This window comes from Pseudorca crassidens, chromosome 1, assembly GCF_039906515.1.
Source record: "Pseudorca crassidens isolate mPseCra1 chromosome 1, mPseCra1.hap1, whole genome shotgun sequence".
NCBI classification, from domain to species: Eukaryota; Metazoa; Chordata; class Mammalia; order Artiodactyla; family Delphinidae; genus Pseudorca; species Pseudorca crassidens.
Window position 1 is genome coordinate 12,997,170 of NC_090296.1, and position 26,408 is coordinate 13,023,577.

General features: G+C 43.8%; 1 protein-coding gene and 1 non-coding gene across 3 annotated transcripts in view; both read left to right on the top strand.

Moving 5' to 3' along the window:
• The window catches only part of FBLN5 (fibulin 5), an 83,279-nt gene that overhangs the window by 13,432 nt on the left and 43,439 nt on the right, over positions 1 to 26,408 (top strand). The gene's annotated exons all lie outside the window — the stretch shown is intronic.
• LOC137207979 (small nucleolar RNA SNORA1) lies at positions 19,170 to 19,304 on the top strand. Its single transcript, XR_010935417.1, has one exon. It is a non-coding gene; the product is annotated as a small nucleolar RNA SNORA1 (small nucleolar RNA).

Sequence of the window (26,408 nt, forward strand, 5' to 3'; positions counted from 1 at the left end):
AATGTGTCTCTAAGAGATAAAGCTTCTTTAAAAAATCATAGTCACAATACCATTATCAAACCTACAAAATCAACAATAATTCCTTTTTATCATTAAATATCTGGGTGGGATTCAACTTTCCTTGGTCATTTCGTAAATGTCCCCTTTCTATTGTTTTCTTTTAGAATCAGATCCAAACAAGGTCTACAGATTGCATTTGGTTGACAAATCTCTTAACTATGTCTTAATCTTCTTTGTCTCTCTTACCACGTATTTGTTGAAGAGGCTGAGTCGTTTGTCCTGTAGAATTTCCTACATTTGGGATATTGCTGCTTGTGTTGTCGGTGTGGTATATAACGTATTCCTTCAACCCCTCTACTTTTCCGTAAACTGGTAATAGTTAAATCTAGAGACTTGATCCAATTGAAGTTTAAAGTTGGGGGCCAACTGTTTCCTATGTAGTGCCCTTGCTCTTTTGTCCTTTCCATGCCCTGGTTTCTTCCCATAAACTGTAAGTAAGTCTGCCTTAAAAAAGCAAGTGGACACTTTTCACTGAGGCTTTACTCTTTCTGGGTTTTGGACCCACTTTCAAGGTAGCAATTTCCTGCCTTGTCCCCTGCCTCTGCAGGCTGGGCCGGGCCAGGCTCAGAGCCCGGGTCCCTTGAAGCCCTGAGCTTCCTTGTTGACCTCTCTGTTTGGTGTTCCACTTGGGAGGTGACTAGACCCTGCTCTTTCTGGAACAAAGTTTGGCCTCAGATTTGAGTCCACAAGCCCCGAGATGTAAATCTGGATCACTCAGGACCTTTGACGCAGGCAGTAATCCAAGAATTACAGTTCAGGAACCAAGAAGGTTTTTGTCATCAAGAAAACTGGCATCTTGGCTTGTGGGTGCCCAGCACCAGGGCAACTTCCATGAGGGTGGTGGACTCATGGCTGGTTAGACTGTGTCCCCCAGATGCTGGCCCCTTGGGCGATCTGGTGGTCAGCATCTCAGACGATGGAGAGCCAGATAGACATGGTTACTGGCAAAGAGGAAAGGGCTGTTGCAGGAAAGGCAGGATGCTGTGGCGTTAACAGTGTTGGTGCTGAAGACTCAGGGAGGGGTGAGCTGAGCGATTGGGCCCCTGGGATTTGAACCCCCATTAAGGAACCTTTCTATCATCATACTGCCTCTGAGAATAGGACCTCTGGCTAGGGTCCCTGAATGTTAATGCCACTTGTTTACGCGTATTTGTCCCGTTTGGGGCTCCACTCGTCACCACTCTGGGTGGACATTCTTCGTTCTGGCTTTGCTAATCAGCTTGGCGCAGTGTCAAATCTAGGGACTCCACCAATAACTGATGCTCGTGAAATGTTTCACAACTGAGAAAGCAGTCTTTTACGAGAGCCGCGCTACCCCAGGGACTGAAGGAATTCCTCTGGTCATTTGTGAAGTTACAAGCAATATCTTTATACTCCCTCCTGGCCTGGGGTTTTCTCATTGATCAAAGTGCCTGAACGGGCAGAGAGGAACACAAATGGATCCTTTTGGAAGATGAATGGCATTGGCCTGAGGCTTTCTCTTGAGTTATTTTTCCTGAAAGCCGGCCAATGTGTATTCAGTCACTGTTTATAGAGCACCTCTTTGGTGCCAGGCTCTGGCTTAGGCACTGAGGGGGCAGGGAGTCTGGGCACAGCCGTGGGGCTGTCTTCAGAGCTTACCGTCAAGGAAGGGAGATTAGTCACGGAACAAGCAGCCTCTGGGACAGGACATCAGTAAGAGCTGAACTCTGATCCCAGAGCAGCTGTGTACCAGGTGGCCTCTGATTGATTCCTGAGAATTTCGAAGAGAAGGCAGAGATGGGAAGGCCGTGTGTGCTGGAGTGGAGAGGGCTGGAACTGGGAAGCCAGCCAGGCCTTGATTCTCACCTTGGTTTGGCCGCTTCCTGGCTGTGAGACTGGAGCCTCAGTTTCCTCCTCTGTAAAATGGGTACAACAATGCCTACCGCACAGATAACTTGTGAAAATATCTTGCCCGGTGTCTGCATGGAGTATCACGTGGTAAATGTTAATTGAGAAAGATCCTAGGGTCTTGAGATAACCTGTAGAGAGTCATCGAGTCTGAAAATGTATTGAGGGCCTAGTTCTTGAAAACTTTTAAAATGACCTAAAACCGAGCGTGGTACTCACCCACCTTGCAGACTTTGCTGGGCTTTGCCCAGTTCAGTGCTTAATGAGACTTCAGTCAGATGCTTCAAGATGCCGGCAAAGGCTAGGTTTATTTAATTGTGGAACAAAACAATTAACCACCCAGCAGGTAAGACAAGGGCAAGAGTGCTTGGATGGGGCAGCCGCCTGCAGGCTTTTCTTCTTACTTTTTTAACACAGGTTTGAAACCAAGTCCTCTGGATGAGACCGGAAAGAGAGCACAGGAAGCAGAAACCACTCGGTTCTTTAGCTGCTAAAGGCATCAGGACCAGGCAGGCCTGGTGAGGAGGGGGACCCAGGATTGAGGTGGGACACAGTCAGGTTTGCTCAGATGTCCTTGTGAACTGGGCCTCAGCAAGCCTGTTCACATGCGGCCCCCCCACTCAGGTTGTCCCATCTTGCTTCAGGTCTCTCCCGATCATTGACTGGGACGGTGAGCAAGCAGCGCAGCCTCTCTGAACCTGTTTTTCCATCTGTAAATAGGGATGACAGCATTAACTATTAGTGTAGAATATTTGTGAGAATTCAATGAGATAGTGCATGTGCCTGGTCTAGTATGGATGCTGGCTCTCAGTAAGGGTTAATAACAGTGAGTTGTTACAATGTTATTTTTACTGTGTCAGATCTCATCATTCCGTGATGAATTCTCCTACTCCAAACCCCTAGTCCTGTTATTCTGTTATTGTTTATTCTTTCCTCTGGGAATCAGACTTAAGAATGCAAGGCTTTTAGAAGGTTGAGGGTTGAATTCTCGCCACTTTCAGTGTCAGGGGTTGGGGTTACTTGTGCTTCCAAGGAGAATGCAGCAGAGAAGGGGCTCCAGGAGGTTGTTCACAGCAGCTCTTCTTAGACATGAATGTGCCCCCGAGTCACCTGGGGAAATGCAGAATCTGACTCTGCAGGTCTGGTCTGGGGCCCGAGGTTCTGCCTTTTGCAGAAGCTCCTGGATGATGTGATCCTGCTGGTCCAGGAAGGCTCTTGTCCATCTGTCTACTCTTAGATAGGCCTGCATTTAAAGAAAGGTAGAAACTTTATTTTTTAAATGAAATTCCCATATTATATGAATCTGTTAGAAGAATGTATTACTTTTGTTTAAAAACAAAAACAAAAAATCCAAAAGAAATGTTTTTAAAGCCTAAATTGAAGCAGCATGCTGTAGTGGTAGAGACAGGACATCAGTAAGAGCTGAACTCTGATCCCAGAGCAGCTGTGTGCCATTAAGAAAGTCACTTGGCTTCTCTGGCCTAAGGTTTATTATCTGTAAAAAGAAGGGATTAGGGGTCTTAATATGGGGTCTGTGGATGGAATTTAGGGGATCCATTTTCATCTTTTTTCTCTACTAACTTCTAGTGAAATTTAGTATGATTTTTCTTTATAGAGGCAGTAAGCCACAGGACTCTTAGCAATACCTGTGGCAGTATTAACAAGAGAAACAGATATTTATACATCCCATTACAGCTGTACCAGTTATTCTGACATATTTTGAAGTTTTTGATGTATTTTGAAATATTATTTTGAAGTATTCTCACTTACCGTTACTTGAAAATTGTAGGAGATATTAGACCTGCTGTCCAGTCTTGTCATTTCTAATTTTTGTCACTGATAAAGAAGCATGTATGTTACTATACATATTACATATATGTTTAAAAAATATTTTGATAACTGTCTTTCAGTGTAATTGGGTTCTTTCATAATCCTGTGAATTTAATGTATGCAATTAAAAACATTATTCTGAGAAAGGGTCCATGGCTTCATCGGTCTGCAAAACGCATTCCCTGGACCAGATGATTTCTTCAATTCCCAGTCCTTAGGAAAGATAATGTTTGTGTCTAGACAGCCTGGGTTTTCTGTTAACTCGCTCTCACCTGGATGTGGTCCTTCTCTACTCGTGTGTTTCAGCCAGCCCACACACTTGGTGACATCTTCTGCTAGGACCGTGTCAGTCCTCCATTTATGAGGAAGCCCGAACCACCCACAGTTGGAGCCACCCACGGGGACTGGCCCCGGCCTGCGGTGAGGTCCAGGGCACTGGCCAGCCTCCGCGCTGGGTGGAAACCCACTGTGGGGCACGCCCGGCCCTGGGTGCCTTTGTGTGTGGAATAGGCACTTCCCCACTGCCTAGCGTGGCAGTTTTCTCAATGAACCACAACTTTTTCTTGGCTCTCACCTTATGTTCCTTGGTCTGGTCGTGTTCCTTTTCAATATGTTCCATTCTGGGATTAGTCAGTTGTGTGTGAAGAGCAAGTGTGGGGATCGCAAGAGGTTGGAGAAGCGGGAACTTTGAGCAGCAGCACGACCCAGCTTTGCTTTGGATGGTCCCAGTGAAAGCGGGTGTTAAGGCCAGATCTCCAGAGAGCCCCTGCTGGAGGGCCACTGCAGCCCGTTCAGCCACGTGTGCTTGAAATTAGTGGGAGGTGCATGTGATGATGCTTCTCAAAGAGGCGCAGTGGTTCTGGATGTGTGGGAAGGTGTCTGTACCTCCTCCTTTGTCGTCAATACTGGTTGTAGATTTCTTTTCAAAGATCCTTTTGATGAAGGGGGGTGAGCACACCACTGGAAAACTTGAGAGCAGAACTGCTCGCATAGGTTCTGCGCCTGCCTTGGCAGCCTCTGCGGGAGCTCTGCGTGGCTCTGCTCTGCGTGTGTGCATGGCGTCTGCGGCTCCTGCCCCCACCCCAGCGTGATGCAAGAAACAGTGATTTGGGAACTCTCTGTGCTATTAGGAAAGGATTAAATGAAATAAAGAAGTACAAATACCATATGAAAGCAAAGTATCAGTGTTGTGGAGAGTGTGTGCATGCGTACTGATTGAAAACCATATGAAACTGATCAGTATGGTCAGTTTCAAAATAAGTATGAAACTGATTAAAACCATAAATTAGGAATCGTATTTATTGTTGCCAACAACAGCCTCAAGCAAATATCATCTGCAAGGCCCAAGTTATAATATCTGCTGTTACCCAAAGAAAGGGGATCTTTGTTTTCTCAAAGGCTTGGAAGGAGTCGGTGACTAGGCCAGGGAGTGGTGGAAGGCAGTTGGATGCGTGGGGAGAGCGTGGGCTCTCGATTCAGAGATGCTGGGGTTCGAACCCCACCCCTGCACAGGTGCCTGGCTCCGAGCGGTAAACCCTTCGAGTGGCCTATCTACCAGATGGGATGATAGTACTTGTTTTTAGCAAAGGATGTGCTGAGTGTCTGATAGTCCTGTCTGCAACCGCTAAGCAACAGCTGCTGTCACTCTCCCTACCCCTTCCCGGAGGGGCAGCAACTCTGTTGCGTCATATCTTGCCAATCCCTGCCCAGCCACAGGGGCAGACGGGGCAGGTGCTTGCTGGCAGCTTATCCCAGGTGGGGAGGTTTGAGGAGGGAGAGGGAAAGGGGAGGAATTCCCTGGCAGTCCAGTGGTTAGGACTCTGTCCTGCCACTGCAGGGGGCACGGGTTCGATCCCTGGTCAGGGAACTAAGATCCCGCATGCCAAGCAGTGTGGCCAAAAAAAAAAAGAAGGCGAGGGAAAGGCACCGCCTTTGGGTTTGCGACCACACGCTGATTCTTCTCCCCGGCTCCACTCAGCCAGAGGGCCTGCCTTTGAGCTGTTCTCTGGGGCCCTCTTACCCCTGGGGGTGCCTAGGAGGCAGATGGGTACATTCATTCTCTTCCTTTGGCTGCCAGCCTCTCTGGACACATGGACACGCAGACAGACAGAAAGACAGACTCCAGGCCACGCTGGCCGAGCAGGCAGTGACTGGGAAGTGCTGGTGGGCTGGTCTGACCCGTCATCAGAGAGACCCCTGAGTCAGATGACCCCCCAGCAGTCTGGCTGGTCTCCCACTTGGAGGCAGAAAGGCCGCGGCTTCCTGGCATGCCCCAGGTGTGTGACAGAGGGCAGGCCGGTGCCCACGTGCTCTCACCAGGGCGTGGGTGTTGGGAGTTGGGACTGTGGCGGGAGGGTTCCTTGGACGCAGCCACTGCGCCAGCATCCACTGCGCCAGCATCCACCGGATGTGCCAGCATCCGGCAGCGTGAATTCTCAGTAAGCTATCGACAACTAATGAATGAATGAGTGCAGGGATGAATGGAAGGAGAGTGTGGGCACCGTTCAACTCAGGCGAGTGGGGGTACCTTCACTCACTTCCATACTTGGTCTCTCATCACCCCTCAAAGCCCACCCCCTTGACCGGCCCCCACTGTGCTGAGTGCCAACGGAGGACCAAGATAACCAAGCGTGTCTCTGTTCCTTGAACGCCAGGGCCGTGGTTACTGTGTGTGGCCCCCGCACCCGGCATGCTTCCTTGGACCACCGGCACTCAGTGGGTGTTGAACTGAATTGAATTTACACTGTCGCTGAGGGGCTGATGGGAAAAGATGCTTGTGAACAGCCATCTGTTCAGACTGATTTACAAAGAGACCCACCTCCACCACCCTTTCCGCTTTGGGCTGTGCCACAGGGGAAATCTGTGGAAGGCTGTGTTCTTTCCACCTTGGACCTGCGACTTTGTTTCTCTGCCATGGGAGGGATTGGCTCTCAGGGATCCGCCTCCAGCCAGGGTCAGCTCCTCGCAAAACTCCAAGGGGCTCCATTCAATTGTATGACACGCTGTTGGCATCCCCTGGAGCCCAGCAAGCGGCAGGAGGTTCCTGTTTGCCTTGGAAACAGAGGTGCATGCTTGGGGAAGGGTCCCCGGGCCATCTCCTTGGGGGCTGGCAGGGAAAGGACATTCACAGGATTCCTTCCCTCCAGAGGGACTCAGACATCAGACTGGATGTTAAGGACTGACCTCCCATTCCCCTCGGCTTGTCGGAGCCGGGCCAGAGGGGAGATGGGGACAGCCAGCCCTGGGCCCTGCCCCAGGCAGCCAACATCCACAGGCTCCAGGGGACGCGGGCGGGTCGGGGCTGGGAGGCGATGAGGCGTGGGGGACTTGTCAGTGTGAACTGACTTTCCTTCAAGCTAAAACATGTGCAGAAACCCAGCCAGAGTTGATTTATGAGCCCCACATATTTCACAGGTCTTAACGCATCCCCCAGGAATCAATGAGGTCAGACAGAACAGACTTTGCATCCGGAATCAGTATGAAATTGGCATCTTCAACAGTTCCCATGGGAAGCAAGGGATAATAATTTAAGGGAGATTATATTAAATATTGCAAAGACACAAAAAACCTGGACTCTGCTTCATTCCCGTTGGGGAGAAAGACAAGTCATCTGTTTTCTGCATCTGAGCTGGATGAGGGGTGGCCATTTCTGCTGAAGCCACTGTGACCAAAATGAAACATGATGGGAGGGGGGCGCTAGGGCGGGCGATGAACTCAGAGCCAACTTAGCAGTGACCACAGCATCCTGTACTGTGTCCTCTGCTGCATGTTCCGTAACAGTGATAAATAGACATTTGTGATTATTTATTTAATGTCTGTCTGTCCAGCAGGAACTTTCTGTCTTGTTCACTGTTGTATTTTTAGCACCTGATAAGTATTTGTTGAACAAGCAGAAAAGTGACATGCGGTGAATCGTATGTAGTGTTCAAATGAGTGAGAGAAACTGATTACACCTCAGGTACAGTTGTCCACATAGATTAATTTATTATCATTAATGGACTTCATTCGTTTATCATTTCCATGCTGGGGTCTGTGCTGTTCACACAAAGATAAATCAGGCATCATCAGTACCTTCGGGAATTCACAGTCTCTTGCCAGGAGTTGAGGTAGGTTGGTAGGACGTAGGGAGCCCAACACATACATAGTTATAGCCCGAGGTAATGGGACAGCAGCCAAAGCAGGTACGAGGCTCTCTGTTGGCCCTGGCTGCAGTGATCACAGAATCCTTCCATAAGGACAGGTGTTCCACATCTGTGCATCCATTTGATTATACACGTATTCACTGAGCACGTCTCTGTGTCAGACACTGCCAAGTGCTGGGAGGGAATCTAAAGATGAATAAGAGTTGGGCCCTGCCTTCAGGATCTCACAGCTGAGCAGATGTGAGTGAGAGTTGGGGAAGGGTGGGTGCCCATAACTCATCAGTGTCTTTACATGAGCCGGAGTGTGAGGGGTGGTGAGAGCAGTATGGCTGGGTGCTGTAGGGGTGCCCGCAAGGGATAGAGATTCCGCTCTGGCAATGGATATGACGGCCTCTAAGTCGATGGAGGCGTGAGTAGAATTTTCATGTGGGAGATGGTGAAGGGCTTTCTGGGTTGAGGAAACAGCCTGGGCAAAGACATGGAGGCCAGAAGCTTCACGGCACATTGAGGACTACTGGTGAGGACCAGCCTTGGTCGTGAGCCCATTGGTCACCTGCCCATTTACGACAGCTGGTGCACGGCTGCAGCATGGACATGGGGTGGGGTCGGGGCAGCCGTAGAGTGAGAGATGAGGCTAAGGAACTTGGCAGGAACTTGGCATGGACTTGAATGCCATGCCAATCTCTTGGACTCTGTTCTGTAAACACTGGTTTTTAAGTGGTGTCTTGACATCTGTTTGAAGAAGATTCCTGGTTTAGGAGCCCCGGAATTAAATCACGACTGGGGTCTTGATTTAATCTCATCACTGCAACAAACTCAGTGGGGGGTCGTGGCTCCTTTTCCCTCTCTTTCGGGGCTCCATTTCCCCATCTATACAAGAGGGGCCGCACCACAATCTCCAAGGCTCCCTCCAGCCCTGACCACTCAGGATGTGGACATGCTTGTGACTACTAGGTGAGGGTACCTTCCGGAGGCAGGTAGATTCTAGAGATAGTATCTTTTCACTGGAGGCAGCGATTTTGCAGTAAGTCTAAACTAATGATTGGACCGCCTCTAAGGATATCGCCTCCATGCTCTCTAAGAGTAATGATTGGACCGCCTCTAAGGATATCGCCTCCATGCTCTCTAAGAGTAATGATTGGACCGCCTCTAAGGATATCGCCTCCATGCTCTCTAAGAGTAATGATTGGAGCCTTCTTTTAAGCTTGAGGCAGAGATGAGCCCTTTTTTGAGTTCCTCCAAGATCCCTTTTTTGAGTTCCACCATCAGTGGATGGTGATGAAATTAGCTCTGACTGTGATGATAGCACATGGCCTGGTCCTGTAAGAAATCTGGCGTTGCCTTTATGACACCTGGGGAGAATTTGCAAGCAGCCGGAGCAAAACACAAATTCCTTGCAAAGCCAAGAATCTTCTTAGATTGACCAATGGGCTAAGAATGTAAGAGTTCCACAATCAGACCTTTCTGGGAAATCCTGCACCTCAGACCTTCTAAACAGACCCTTTTTAAAGGATTGTCTCAATCTCATTTAGCTCTAGAGAGCAGGAGCTGGCCCAGGACCAGGTGGTGCTGGCCTGTGGTCTGATGGCTACTCACTGTGGGAAGCTGGATCCTATAGTTACATCCTTAAGGGACTCCCTTAATTATAATAATTCCCACTTGAACACTGCCTCTCGCTTTTCCAAATGCTTTCGCATTCACTGAATTCTCAGGCAGCCCAGTAGGCAGGCTCAGGATCGTTTTCCCCATTTTAGAGAATACTTGGAAGGGCTCTGTGACTGTCCCAATATCCCACAGTTTATCCATGGGAGAGGTCAACCAGAGTGTAGACTTGCTGACTTTCAGACCCTCCTCCTCCCGTAAGATGGGCCAGATGCTCTTTACTGATCACGGGCTACACTGGCCTCCTTTGTCTTCTCAAACAGAGCATCCCTACCACAGGGCCTTTGCACTTTCAAGTCCCTCTGTTTGGAACTCTCTCTGGTTCATTCTCCTCTTTCAGGCTTCAGCTCAGTAGATGATACCTTCTTAAAGAGCCTGTCCCTGACCAACCTGTCCAAAGTCACCCTGCAATCATTCTCCGTCACAGCTCGTATCATTATTACTTGTCCCAAACTTGAGAGTGTGTAAAATCATCTGGAGGGCTTCAAACACAGATTGCTGGCTCCCACCCACAGAATTTCTGATTCGGTAGGTCTGGGGTGAGGCCTGGGCTTTCAAGTGATGCTAATCCTTCTGGTCCGGGACCTTACTTTGAGAACCACTGATTGATGACTATCTTTTTTTTTTTTTTTTTTTTTTTTTTGCGGTACACGGGCCTCTCACTGTTGTGGCCTCTCCCGTTGTGGAGCACAGGCTCCGGACACATAGGCTCAGCGGCCATGGCTCCTGGGCCCAGCTGCTCCGCGGCATGTGGGATCCTCCCAGACCGGGGCACGAATCCGTGTCCCCCGCATCGGCAGGCGGACTCTCAACCACTGCGCCACCAGGGAAGCCCAATGACTATCTTTTAATTAAATAGTTTTATTGAGGCATAATTGACATGTAACATTATATTAGTTTCAGATGTACAGTATAATGATTCAATGTATATATCATATCCCCACAGTAAGTTTAGTTAACATCCATCACCATACATAGTTAAAAAAATTTTTTTCTTGTGATGAGAACTTTTAAGATCTACTCTCAACAACCTTCAAACATGAAATACAGTATTGTTAACTATAGTCACCATGAGGTATGTTACATCCCTATGACTTATTTATTTTATAACTGGGTATTTGTACCTTTTGACTCACTTCACCCATTTTGTCCACCCCTACCCCCTACCGATCTGTTCTCTGTATCTATGAGCTTTTTTTCCCTTAAGAGTCCACATGTAAGTGAGGTCTGAGGAGCTGGTCTTTCTCTGACTTATTTCATTTAGCATAATGCCGTCAAGGTCCATCCATGTCGTAGCAAATAGAAAGATTCCCCCCGCTTTTTTCTTTTTAATTTATTTGTTTTATTTATTTATTTTTGGCTGCGTTGGGTCCTCGTTGCTGGGCACGGGCTTTCTTTTAGTTGTGGCGAGCGGGGGCTACTCTTCATTGCAGTGTGCAGGCTTCTCATTGCAGTGGTTTCTCTTGTTGCGGAGCATGGGCTCTAGGCGTGGGAGCTTCAGTAATTGTGGCACGTGAGCTCAGTAGTCGTGGCTCACAGGTCTAGAGAGCAGGCTTAGTAGTTGTGGCACACGGACTTCATTGCTCCGCGGAATGTGGGATCTTCCTGAACCAGGGCTCGAACCCGTGTCCCCTGCACTGGCAGGTGGATTCTTAACCACTGTGCCACTGGGGAAGCCCAAGATTTCCCTTTTTTATGGCTGAATATTATTCTATATTATGTATATACCACCTTTTCTTTATCCATTCATCCACAGATGGACATGTGGGTTGTTTCCATATCTTGGCTGTACTTATTTGTTTATTATCTATTCCATCTCTTATCTTGTTTCTGCTCTATCCCTAGTGCCTGGTCCATCGTTTGTATTTGTCAAATGAATATTGACTGAAGACTCAGTCGGACTCCTTGCTTTATAATCATCCCACACCTAAGAAGGAAGGTCAAACATTGACAGAAACCCTGGGAGTTATTTGGTCTGATCTCTTCTCCCCATTACCTTTTTCTTTAACTTTTTTCACATTCAAGTTTTTTCTAAGGGTCATTATTATTATTATTTTTTATTGAAGTATAGTTGATGTGCAAAATTATATGTTACAGGCGTACAACACAGTGATTCACAACTTTAAATGTTTACTCCATTTATAATTATTATAAAATATTGGCTATATTCCCTGTGTTGTACAATGTATTTTTATAGTTTATTTTATACATAATAGTTTGTACCTCTTGATCCCCTATCCCTATCTTGCCCTCGCCCTTCCCTCTCCCCACTGGTAACCACTAGTTTGCTCTTTATCTCTGTGCGTTCTTTCTCTTTTTGTTATGTTCACTAGTTTGTTGTTCTAAGGGTCATTATTAAATTTATGTATAGATTTCATGGACGATTTTTATAAAATTCCAATGAATTGCGCTGTCTGGGTTCAAGGAGGGTTGTCCAAAATCCAGCCAAGCCATAGGGCATCCGGCCAAGTGTGGCTCCCTGAGTCTGCCATGTCTCTGTGCTGTACTTAAACCTTGATACTCATCTCCCCTGTCAGCAGGTGGGGAAGAGCCCACACATCCTCACTCTTCTGCCTTTGACAAATTACAGGCGAGCTAGCTGCGATGGGGGCGGGAGGGAGAATATAGGTTGGGACTATGACTCAGAGTTTTCCCTTTGTGACGAGCAGATTGGCACTAAGGGAAGAAACCTTGATCTTGGGCTTGTCAGCACTTTGTTCAAACAAACTGCAACCCAGCCCAGATGCCACAGCTGTAAACTTCTTGGGAACTTTCCGGGTAAATGAATTAGAATTTTATGATTGGCTTGCGTAGAACACTTCTCCTAACTCCCAAAGTGGTACTTTCAGAACTCTCAAGTGTCTGACGCCTCTCCTACCCTGAGCTTTCAAAAGAACAAAGTTGAGATTTTGCCAGACTGGAATTGGGGTTTTTTTTTTTTTTTTTTTTTTTCACTAGTGCATTTTATTTTATTTTATTTTTATTGGAGTATAATTTCTTTACAATGGTGTGTTAGTTTCTGCTTTATAACAAAGTGAATCAGTTATACATATACATATGTCCCCATATCTCCTCCCTCTTGCGTCTCCCTCCCACCCTCCCTACCCCACCCCTCTAGGTGGTCACAAAGCACCAAGCTGAGCTCCCTGTGCTATGAGGCTGCTTCCCACTAGCTAGCTATTTTACATTTGGAATTGGGTTTTAAATGTAAAATTTGATCTTCCCTGTCTAAGGGGAGTTGAAGATGAGGTCTGAGGTGTTTATGGATCCTCCCAAGGTAGCACTGTGGCTGGGGGAGTGCTGAGGGTGGGCTAGGGCCAAGCTTCGTCCTTTAGTTGGGGGCAGGGCTCCTTTGAGGACCCAAGGGAAATGGAGTGTGTGTGTGTGTGTGTGTGTGTGTGTGTGTGTGTGTGTGTGTGTATCCCCGGGATGGGGGGTTGCCAGCTCTTTCGGAGACCACCACATGGCTGCCCTGGCATAAGTATTGTGGGGACAACTAACTCTGCCCAAGAGAGTCAAGGAAGTGTACCCAGAGACAGGACGGTCATAGTTGAGTTGGGAATCTGGAGACCAGGGATGGGAAATAATTTGTCCAGTGTCACCTTGCCTGTCATTTGCAGAGCTGGGATAAAGCCCAAAGGCGCAGGATTCCTAATCCCAGGAAACTGTGCTGTGCTGTGGAAAGAGACTGCATTTGGAAGCGGAGTGACCTTGAACAGGTCCCTTCTTCTCTGTGGGCCTCACAGAGGAGCGTGATCTATAGGATTAGTTAGGTGCGCTCACTCATCGTGGGGATAACAAATGAACAACACGGGATCTCAGGCAGACAGTGGCGGGAGCTCTGATTCTGGTGCCCGTGTTAACTTTTATATTCTAAGCAGTTTGGTCAGGCTAGTGTTTGTCGGGATAAGGTGAGTCAGGGCATTGAATTGAACTGTCTTTCTAAAGTAGGCTCATTGCATCGGCCTCAGTTCCTTTCACTAGAGTTTGGTTTCACAAGAATTCTGCCCCAACCCAGCTGCAGGGGCAGGCCAAGCCACATCTACTTTGTACGTCATACAGCTCTGTTCTTTCCACGTTCAAGCTCCATAAAGAGTTGTAAATGGAACAAATGTGGCTGTTAGCATGATCTCCCTCTGAAGATGAAAAAAAATTAAAAGGAGATAGGAGACCCTGGTACTTCAGAAGTGGACGAATCACAGAAGGGTTAATAAAATGGAAAGCGATTAAGACAGTAGGAGATAGTGTGACTTGGCTTTTAGCTCTCATGAGGAGGACAGGATCGCCAGGATCGCGTTCCAGGGCAGCCTACTGACCATGAGGAAGAACGTGTGCAGTTCCAGAGTTGAGCCCAGCGAGCCACAGCCACGCTAAGAACCCTGAGACCAGGTGGGGGAGGGAGGAGGGCAAGCCGGTCATGTCCCTCTGGGAGGCTGGGGACAGTCTCCAGGGTGGGAGGTGTTCAGGGCCAGGGCGAAGCACACAGAAAGTCCGAGTGTACTCGGGTTGCCATAACAAGCACCACAGACTAGGGAGCTAGGACAACAGACATCTATTTTCTCACAGTTCCAAAGGCTGGAAGTCCAAGATCAAGGTGTAGGCAGAGTTGGATCCTGCTGAGGGCCTCAAGGGAGGGTTCTGTTCTAGGCTTCTCTCCTTGGCTTATAAAAAGTCACCTTCGCATCGTCTTCCTTCTATGTGTATCTCTGTGTCCAAACTCCCCCATCTTATGAGGATGCCAGTCACATTGGGTTAAGATCCACCCTAATGACTTCAGTTTAACTTAATCACTTTTAAAGACCCTATCTTCAAAGACAGTCACATTCTGAGGTACTGGGGGTTAAAACGTCAACATATGAATTTTAAGGGACACAATTTGACTTCAACATATGAATTTTGGGGGGACACAATTCAGCCCAAAACACAAGACACAGTCCCTTTTCCTCCGGGAGGGGGACCCATGTGACATGAGAAGCCACTGGGAATGCCATTTTTTGCTCTTATCCTTAATGACCCAGACCTTAGGTGATTTCCCCTAGGAAGCCTTCTTAGATCTTTACCACCCCGTCCAAGCCCATTGGACTCCCTCCCCACCTCCCCTGAGTTCTCCAAACACTTAGCTGGTACCTCTATTGGGGCATTTATCATCATCTACCTTAGACTTAATTAGAAATGTGTCTATGCTCCTGACTTATTGAAACCACATGTCTTAGGCATCTTTGTGTCTCTCTCATATCCCCTGCCTCCTGTCTTGCATATAGAGCAGGTTTGATAATATTTGTTGGCTTGTTGACGGGCCGGCTGTCCGAGAAAGTTGGGTAATAAGTGCTGGATAAACAGGAAGATGCAGCTATTAATAAAACAGCAACGTGCCTTTCCTTAAGAGTCTTTGCACTCGCAGACGAAGTCGAGCTCCTGGATTTATAAAGAAAAGAAGCTCCTTCCACCCTTCTAACCTTGTTTGACCTAAAGGGTCAACGGAAGAATCTGCCAACTGGGTGCTCAGCGTTCTTAAACCCCCAGAGTTCAAAGACGGTGACTCCTCTGGCCAGTCTTGGAGAAACTCTTCAATCATTTCTTGAATAATGGCATTCTTTCGGCCCGGCTCTACGGATACTCCGCCTTCCACCCCCAGTCCAGTGACCTTCTGTCCCCTTGTTTCTTGGCTGAACGTCTGGGTCTGCTGTAGAGCAGAAGCAGTTTCATCAGAGCGAGGGTCCTTCCCACGAAGGCAGAGCCACACAGCCCAGAAAGCCTGACTGTGCGGAAACAGCTGGGTTTTGGCAGGCTGATTTTGAAGAACAATGCTAATAATTGAAAATCACTTTGTTTCAGAATGGTGTATGGAGGATGAGGAATGTACTGTTAGATAAGGCAGGTCACCCATCTTGTTAAGAGAAGACTCATTTGAGGATTTGCTCTGAAATCCCTACCTCTACTTTCCCTCGCCTCCTACCTTTACTTTCTTCTAGTGAAGCTTCCCACCTGGTCCCTGGGAGGCAGGGGTGCCTGGGGATTGGTCCCTTCAGCTCTTGGGATGGTTGCCAAGGGCTCGGGATGCTTGAGTCCTTGGGCCAGTTGCCTTTGCTTTCTCCATTGTGCCTTACACACTTCTAGAATTTTCTGTGTGTGCCCCCAAATGGAAAAGGTTGGGGAGGACTGCTTTAGACTGATGTATTCTGCAGAGATTTCTAGGATCCCAGAGCAGGTTTCTCAATATTTACCTTTTAAAAGGAAACACATTCACTTATTACTCTTGGTGCTCTGGCTTTGGACAAAATGAATGCCAATATTAGGACTCTGTGGTTCAGTAAAGTTGTAGGGAAATTTGATTACATTCAATGTATTCATCATCTGGACTCTTGTGGTTGCAAGTAACAGCAACCCAGCTCAGAGTTGCTTAAGCAAAAAAATAAATAAAACAACAACAACACAAACACAACTGCATGACCACATAATTCATTTTCTCATAACTGAGGAGTCCACGAGTAGAATGAGCCCTGGATGACTGGATCATATCATACGGACTTGGTTTTTTTCTCTCTCCATCTCCTGTCTCCAATACAAAGGCTTCTTCATTCTCAGAGCAGGCTCTCTCAAGAGGTAGCCCCTGGCAGCTGCAGGCTTTTCTCTTACCAGGTTAGCAACACAGAGAGATTGCCTCAATCTTTAGAGCTCTTTTAAAAGGATAAAGTCAGACTCTGTTAGCTAGTTTGGGTCACACGCCCATTCCTAAACTCATCACTGTGACCAGAAACGTGGGGTTTTGATTTACCAAACCTGCATCACAGGTCCAATGCCGGAGCCAGTAGTGGATGTAAAGCTATCTGGAACACACTTTCCACGCTAAAGGTGAGGAAAGATGGTTTCTCAAAGGAAAATCGGAATGCTATTACCTCCTGAAGGGAGTTTGGACGTTGAGTGGGCAAGAGCTATACCTGGCATTCCGGCTTCCATGTGGAAACAGAGGAAATGGAAGGATTCTAGTTTGTTCTGAGCCAACAGTGACAGATAATGGAGAATGCGCTCCCCAGCTGATTCGGTGTCCTTCATACATGCACTCTTCTGGGACACTGGGGGATGGTCACCAGTAAAGAAGGCAGGGGCCCGGAACTGTTATTTATGCTACCCATCTGTCCTCATGTAGGCAGCTATCCACACTGTCCCTCAGACACAGCGAACTCTCTTGTTCATTAAAAATTGTCAGGGAGATAATACCATGAAGTCTCTTTATAGAAATATCAGGTTGTTATAATTCTTTGAGTCAAGAAGAAATGCCTAGTACCTCACTAGGTACTATTGTGCTATTGTCTTTCTTATCCTGCCCTTAGGAAAAACAAAAAATAAAAAAAACAAAGAATGGTAGATTAGTACTGTGTGTAGCCATCATCATCATCATCATCGTCATCATCTTCACCATCCCACATCAAAGCACCTGTGTGTCTCTGATTCCATTTTTATTTTAATGGCAGTGATACGTTAATTGGTCATGTACGGTAACTGCCAACACTCACATGTGCAGAGCTGTTGGTCATTCTTTTATCTCCTGGCCCCTTATCATAGTAAATCTTAGCAATGACCTTGGTTCTCTTATCTATAAAATGAGGATAATACCTATCTCATAAGTTTTTCCATGAGGATTAAAAGAATATATATAAAGCACGTGATGTTAAAATAAGTAAGAGGCATAGCTATATGTAGCCATATGTTCCCTAAGACATGCTTCATGACAGTAATTAACTTCTGCCCTTAAAGAAAAGCCCCCACTGGTCACTTACAAAGTGCAGATAGCTTCTAAGAGCTTTCGAACTGGAATGATGGCCCAGGGATGCACCACTGCTCCATGACCAAGAAAGAAAATCTGAAGAAATTGAATAATGCTTTTCTGGAAAAGGACCATAGTTATGCTCAGGGCATAGTACTGAGATGTCAGAAATAGACTAGAATATTCCCTCCGAGTGTTTAATGGAGAAGCATCCGTAGGAAGACCTCAGGGCCAGGGCCAGGATATCTGGACATGATTCCAGTTCTGCCCTTCACTAGCTGTGTGACCTTGAATATGTGTCTTAAACTCTCTGAATCTCAGTTTTCTCTTCTGTAAAATGGGGATAACAATTCCTGACCTGCCTACCTCACAGCATTATTAGTGATGCAGTAGAGGCTTTAGTACCTATAAAAGCTGCAGAATTGTTTCCAGAGCATTAAAATAACTTGCTCCATTATATTTATCAGAATGCAGTGTACTTGTTGTCATGCTGTCTCAGTAAACCGTGAACTAAACTGGGAAAGGACTTATGCAATATTTTATATACACACAAAATTGAATGTAACATATGTAAGCCAGATGTTTATTAACTATGCATATGGGAGAACCCAGCACCCAACCTAAGAACCTGTGGGCTTCTCCACCATCACACCTTGTATCTCCTTTCAAGGTCTTCTGAGACTTGCTTATTTCATTCAATGTTATATTTCTAAGATTCCCATCCATGTTGTTGCGTGTAGCTGCAGTTTATTTTTTGCTTTTGTATACTTTTCCACAATGAGACTCTACTGTATCACAGTTTATTAATTAATTCTTTCATTAGAAGACATTTGGGTTGTTTTTAGTTTTCTGTTATTACAAAGGATGATACTATGAACATTCTTCTGAGCGCTATACACCTGTGCTGTAAGGTATGGAAATTTCAACTTTACAAAACAATGCTTTGTTGTTTCCCAAAATAGTTATACTGGTTTACACACTAAGCAGTGATTAAGATTTTCTCTTGCTCTTCAGTCTCACCAACACTTGGTATTGATAGACTTCTTAATTTTTTGCCAATCCAGTAGTTGTAAAATGGTAGTTTTCGTGTTCTTAATTGCATTTTCCAGGTTACTAATGAGGATAATCATATTTTAATATATTTATTGGCCACGTGTGTTTCCTCTTTTGTGAAATTGTCTGATCATATCTTTTGCCTGTTTTCCTATTGAATTTTCTTTCCTTTTTGTACTTGTGATTTGTAGAAATTTCTTTATATATCTAGATACTAATCCTTTTCAATTGTATGGGTTGCAAATATCTTCTCCCAATTTATGGCTTATCTTTTCAATATCTTCATGGTATTTTTTGAGCTACAGACATTCCCAATTTTAATGTAGTTGAATGTTTTTGTGGAGGCTTGCTTGAAAAATCCTTCGCTACCCTAAGATCATAAATATGTTTTCTTATATTGTCTTTTAAAAGTTTTAAGACTTTGCTTTTCACATATAACTCTTGAATCTATTTGGAATTTATTAGTGTATATGGTGAAAAGTATAGATCCAGTTTCACTTTTCTCCATATGGATAATCACCTACCCTAACACCCTTTAATGAGTAGCTCCTCCCCTCCCCATTGCTCTGTAATGTCCCCTCATTTACTTATCAAGTGTCTACACCTGTGTTGTATCTGTGTTCTTGCTACTCTCTTCCATTGTTAGTTTTTGCACCAATACTACTCAGTGTTTATTATTATAGCTCATTAATAAGTCTTCCTATCTAATAAGACAGACTCCTTTTACTTTCTTTTTCAGGAGTGTCTTGGCTATTCTTGGGCCAAGTGCCTTAAAAAAAAATTGTTGAAGCCTCATTCTATTGAAAATGGGCACTGTTGTTCATGCGGCCCATAAATTGTTAATGTGGCTACATTGAGAACACAGGTTTTGCTTCCATCACTGTAATATTATTGCAGTGGTGACAGTGAGACATGTAACTTTTTTTTTTTAAAGAAAAAACTTGTTGAAATTTTGGTTGCAATTCAGTGAGTTTTTAGATAAATTTGAAGAGAACCGACATCTTCATTTTATTGAACCTTTTTATCCATGGACATTAAATCTCTTCCCTTTTTGCACATCTTTGTCTAGATTCATTCCTAGGAAGTGTGTATATATGTGTGTATATATATATATATATTTTTTGCTATCTTTATGATATCTTTAAAAATTCAGTGTTTCTTTTGTTGCTAGTATATAGAAACACAACTTATTTTAATATATTGAGCTTATATCTAGATAGCTTGTGAAATTCTCATATTCTTTCCAATACTTTGTAGAGTCTTTTGGGTGATTCTGACAAACACACTGTCTGTGAATAATGAGAATTTTGTTTCTTTTCTTCTCTAATTTTTATACCTTTTATTTATTTTTCATGTCTTATATCACTGGCTGGTACCTTTAGAATATGTTGAATATAGGTGTTGACAGTGGAATCCTTGTCTCTTTCCTGGTGGTAAAAAGACTGTGTCTAATGTTTCCTCACTAAGAATGAGTTTTGCTGAGTTTTCTTTTCTTTTTTTAATAATTAATGGGTATTGAATTTTATCAAATGCTTTTTTACAACTATGAGATAATTATAGGCTTTAAAGTCTACTTTTTTGGGGAATTACAATGATGGATTTTCTTATTAAACCACCTTTCATTCATTCCTAGTATAACTGACTTAGTCATGATATAGTATAATTTGTTTAAAGTAAACTGCTGGATTTGTTTGGCTCATATTTTGTTTAGGATTTTTTTCACCACTGTCTATATATTAAAATGACATGTCACTTTTCTTTTTTAAAATTACTCTTGCTGGGTTTGGTATCAACATATTAGCTTGATACAGTGAGATATTCTTCCTTTTCTATTCTCTGGAAGGCTAGAATTATCTATTTCATGGAAAGTTTATTGTAATCTTTCTGTAAGATCATTGAGATCTGATTTTGTGTGTGTGTGTGTGTGTTTGTGTGTGTGTGTGAGAGAGAGAGAGAGAAAGAGAGAGAAGATTTTTAGCTACTGATATAATTTCTTTAACAGTTATGGACTGTTAGGACTTTTTACTCCTTCTTAAGTCAGTTTTGCAAAGTTATATTTTTCTTGGAATTTGTCCATTTAAGTTTTCAAATTAATTTGCATGAGCTTTTTCATAGCATCCTTTGCATTATCTTTTAAATCTCTACTGAATCTGTAGTTCTATTGCTAGTCTCATTCCTAATATTTTTGTGCTCTTTAAAAATATGCTAAAGTCATATCTATTTTATTAGTCATTTCGAAGAACCAGTTTTTGGCTTTGTTGATCTTTATTTTTTTTACTTTTTGCTTTTTATTTCATTAATTTCTGCTCTTATCTTTATTATCTTCTTTCTAATTTTTTTTTCCTTTGGATTTCTTTGTTCCTTTTCTAATTTCTTATGCTGGATGCTTAGCTCATTAATTTTAAAACTTTCTTCTTTCCTAATATTTAAGACTATATATTTTTCTTTGTGTTTTGCAAATTTGGATATGTAGTGTTTTCATTGCTATTAAGTTCTAAGGATTTTCTGATTTATTGTGACCACTTCTTGTGGTCCATGATTTATTTAGTGATGAATTTTTAAATTTTACATATTTATAGGAGTTTATCTTTTTGTTGTTGTTGATTTCTACTTAATTGCATTGTCATCAGGGAATATGATTTGTGTGTAACTGATTCTGTGAAATTTGTCTGGAACATGATTTATTCACTTTATGTCCACAATACCTAGCATAATGCCAAGAATGTGGAAGTTGTTTGGTAAATGCCGATCTAATGAATGACAGATGAATCAATGTCTAGTGACCAGGCATTAGAGGAATTATCTCTTTATCCTCAGCCAAGATGTCCAATCCTGCCAGCTACATCTTATTCCAAAATACGCTTGCAAATGCACACTAGGAATATAATGGCCCGCCAAAATTGTCTTCTATCCTGCTCACACCCTTCCTCCTTTGGCCCCAGAAGCAGACACTGAGTGGCTGGGTGAGAGGTTGCTTGCAAAACTGATAGTGTGAGACTATCAGACCCAGTCTTAAGTGTAATAGAATTAGATAATTGCTTTGTACGTATTTCTGGAGAAAAACATTTCTTCTATAATGGTAATAGTTTACAATATGTGTAAGGTGGCATTTCCTCCAAGGGAAACTCTTATCTCATTGAGTCCCTGAAAGTAGTTAGGCATGATACCCCCATTTAAAAAAAAGGGAAAACTGGCATAAACCTAGTTAGTGGTGGAGCTGGCATATGAAGGAGAAAATAATTAATTAATAGCTTCTCTGTCTTTTCCTAAGCCCCTGAGAAAGGCCTTTTGAAGATGCCTATTCAACAGGTCTTGAAAGAGGTCCGAAGGGAAATATGAAAACATCCTTATTACAGGGTAAATCTCAGGAAAGATGGCAATGTTTATACATTACATGAGCATTCGTATATTGTAACAATATTTGCATCATATTATGATAATGTTCATATGCTATAACAATAGTCATGCGTGATAATAATGTTTATATATTGTAATAGACACTTGACATGGGGCCAAACAGAAAGTAGAAGATATAACTCAGTTGTGCTCACCAAAAGCATCAGATAAGAAGCCCTTCCCCATTCAGCCTACTCTCTTACCCTGCGTTTTCTCCCTACTTTGTAATAGTCTGTTCTACAAGGTCATGTCCTCATTTTGTATGCTGAGTCAAATTGTGAGCAGCTCCTGGCCATGTTTATGTCTTTTCCTCTTGCGTCCTCCAGAGGGCCTCCACAGCCCTGCATAGGTAAGAGGTATAGACAGTGAGTGATGAGAGTAGGAAACTCGTCTGGAGCAGAGAGGACTCAGATTTATCAACCTTTCCAGATGGAGGGGACCTCAGACCTTGTTTTTCAGAGGAGGAAACAGGCTGAGAAGAACTTGCCTTGGGGCCACCACTGAGCTAGTGGGAAGTTCTGGACTGGGACCTGGCTTTGAATTCCTAGTTTTTTCTCTTCTTTTAGGAGGTGGGCTTCCTTCCTCCTCCCATCCCTCTCCTCCCCTTCTTCTTCCTCCTACTTTCTGACATGAAGCTGGAGCAATCAAGCTTGACTGAGGGCCATTTCTGTGTCGGGCACTGATTTACAGGTTTTACTTACATAGGAGCCTCATAAAACCCCTTGAGTAATGTACCATCACTAGATCCTTTTACAAATGAGGAAACCAAGGCTTTTAGGGGCTAACAAATAAACAAAGAACAAGAAAAAGACTTGTTTAAAATCACACAGCTACAGGGAGATCAGCTCGGTGGTTTGTGACCACCTAGAGAGGTTGGATAGGGAGGGTGGGAGGGAGGGAGACGCAAGAGGGAAGAGATATGGGAACATATGTATATGTATAACTGATTCACTTTGTTATAAAGCAGAAACTAACACACCATTGTAAAGCAATTATACTCCAATAAAGATGTTAAAAAAAAAATCACACAGCTAAAAACCTGGGGGTGGCAGGATTTGAAACAGGTCTGACTCCAAAACCCATATTCTCACCAACCTCTGTTGTCCTTTGAACCTAGTTCACAGAAGTATGAGATGCCCCACATCATAGTCCAGACCTCTTTATTCCTGCTTCCCTACTTCCCTCCCCATCTGTCTATGCCTTCATTTTTCTCCCCCTCCATGCTTGTTCTCCTGATTCTCTACTCCCATCCAGGGACACTCAAGTCTTAATTCCGTTGTGGAGAAGGGAGCTACAAAGGGGATGCGAGCTGTTTGGGCAGAGAGTTAAGCTCCTCAGAAGCACAGGATGCTGCCATATGCGTATTCTCTGGGATTTTATTTCAGATCACAGGTCAAGTATGTCTTCAGGTAGGAAAAATTGATAAAATTTAGAATGGAATTCAATGAATATGCTTTGATTTACAGATATTACCTTTATTGGGGTAAAAATACATAACATGAAATTTACCACCTTAACCATTTTTAAGTGTATAGTTGAATGGTGTTAAGTATATTCATATTGTTGTGAAACAGAATGCCAGAACTTTTTCATCTTGCAAATCTAGAACTCTATACCCATTAAACACTAACTCCCTTTTTACCGCTCCCCTCAACCCCTGGTAACCACCATTCTGCCTTCTGTTTTCTATGAATTAGACTACATTTAGATACTTCATATAAGTGGAATCATCAATAGGTGTCTTTTTGTGACTGGCTTATTTCACTTAGTATAATGTCTTCAAGGGTCTTTCATGTTGTGGCACGTGTCAGGACTTCTTTCCTTTTAAATGCTGAATAATATTCCATTGTATGTGTAGACTACATTTTGTTTATTCATTCATCCATCAATGGACAGTAGGGTTGCTTCCACTTCTTGGATACTATGAATAATGCTGTAACCACCCACCCATAATGACTACCCATAATGTGTCCTGACCCACCCATACTGACTGCCAGGATACACTTAGGGAAGACCCCAAACCAGGGGAGAGTGGGATCATGGAAGCCTAATGAAGAAAGTCTTTAAAGAAGAAGGGAGAGGGTGACTGCACAAAATGCTGCTGAGAAGTAACAAAGGATAAAGACTAAACCATTGGATTTGACCTTGTGGAAATCATTGGTGACCTTGACCAGAGAGGCTTCAGTAAAATCAAAAGGATGGAAGTCTGATTGGAGCAGGTTAAAGAGAGAGTGGGAGGTCTGGAGGCAGAGCAGCGACTGTAGACAACTACTTCCAGGAAGTCTGTGGCAGAGGGACCCAGAAAAATGCGGTGGTTATGGGGAGAGTTACATTGGGCCATTTGTTTTCATTATTTTTTGTTAGCACTTCCTCCACTACTGCTACTAACTCTTATCAAAAAACCTGATTAAGAATGCAGTTGAAGAAAACCCACAGAATGGGAGAAAATATTTGCAAACGAAGTGACCAACGGGGTTAATCTCCAAAATATACAAACATCTCATGCAGCTCAATATCCAAAAAACAAACAACGCAATCAAAAAATGGGCAGAAGATCTAAATAGACATTTCTCCACAGAAGACATACAGATGGCTGAGAGGCACATAAAAAGATGCTCAACATCACTAATTATTAGAGAAATGCAAATCAAAACTACAGTGAGGTATCACCTCACAGAAGTTAGAATGACCATCATCAAAAGATCTACAAACAATAAATGCTGGAGAGGGCACGGAGAAAAGGGAACCCTCCTACACTGTTGGTGGGAATGTAAATTGGTACAGCCACTATGGAGAAAGTATGGAGGTTCCTTAAAAAACTAAAAATAAAGCTACCATATGATCCAGGAATCCCACTCCTGGGCATATATCAAGAGAAAACCATAATTTGAAAGGACATATGCACCCCGATGTTAATTGCAGCAGTATTTATAATAGCCAGGACATGGAAACAACCTAAATGTCCATCAATGGAGGAATGGATAAAGAAGATGTGGTACATATATACAATGGAATATTACTCAGCTGTAAAAAAAGAATGAAATAATGTCATTTGCAGTGACATGGATGGACCTAAGATTGTCATACTGAGTGAAGTAAGTCAGACAAAGACAAATATCGTATGATATTGTTTATATGTGGAATCTTTAAAAAATGGTACAAATGAACCTACTTGCAAAACAGAAATTGAGTCACAGATGTAAAAAAACAAACGTATGGTTACTAAGGGGGAAAGTTGGCGGGAGGGATAACCTGGGAGATTGGGATTGACATAGACACACTACTATATATAAAATAGATGACTAATAGGAACCTACTATATAGCACAGGGAAGTCTACTCAAAACTCTGTAATGGCCTATATGGGAAAAGAATCTAAAAAAGAGAGGAGATATATATATATATGTATAACTGATTCACTTTGCTGTACAGTGGAAACTAACACAACATTGTAAATCAACTATATTCCAATTTAAAAAAAAAAAAAAAGAAACCAACTGAGCAGACTCTTGACCCAACCATTTAGCATCAGAAATTAAATTTTTTTTGGTGGGCGGTGGGGAGGCTTAGCTTATTGTGGCTTTAAAAAAAATATGTACATTAAAATTTTCTGATCAAAGCTAACTCAGCTCATCAAGACATAAAACTTGATGCTAATTGCTGCAGAACTGCAAAGGGCTAGGACTTTTGTGGGGGTTGACTAAGAACCAATACAAGTTCCCACATGCAGGAGAGGATGACTGGATTTATCTTTCCCTCTCTCCTCCTTTCCCTCCTCATCATCTCTTCATTTTTTTCTTTTCTTTTCCCCTTTCCTGTTCTTTCTGCTCCCCTTCTCTTCTTCTTCCTCCAGCATCCTTAGCTTGGCACATGATCCTTTTACAAATGGGCTCCTATTCCTCCTTCCCTCCCCTTCACTCACCCACATATGTCTGCTTGTGATAACTGCTGTTGGGTCCCTGAATGTGCTATGCCTCTCATGTCTCAGTGCCTTTGCACATGCCATTCCCAACCTACTTGTTTTGGCTAACTCCTACTCATTTGTATTAGGGTGCAAGCTAAGCTACTATAACAAAGAGACCTTCAACACACTGGTTTAGATCAGAGAGAATTAAAATTCTCTCTCATGGTACAGTCCAGAGGCAGGTGGTTCAGGGATGGTAGGGTGGCTAGACCAAACTCAATGTGTGGCTTTCACCTCTGGATCCAAGATAGCTGCTCCAGCTCTCGCCATCACACCTACATCCCAGCCAGAGGGAGGAGAGAAGTGACAAGGGAACCACAGTCATTCTTTTAAAGCATGACCCAGAAGTTGTAACACATTTTTACTTACATCCCACTGGCCAGAATTTAGTCACATAGCCACACTTCACTGTAAGGGAAGCTGAAAAATTCAGTCTTTAGTTGGGAGAATGGATATTGGAGGGCAATATCCAATTGTGGCAGCCTCTGCCACATCATCTGTCTAGATTCACCCAAATATCTTCTATTCCAGAAAGTATCTTCTTCCTGGAAGTACCCTCATTCTTTTCTCCGGGTGACACTTACCCTACTGAATTGGGATTATCTGGTCCCTTATCTGTTGCCTGCTAGACTGTAAACAGACATGGCCCACATGTCATTTATCTTTGA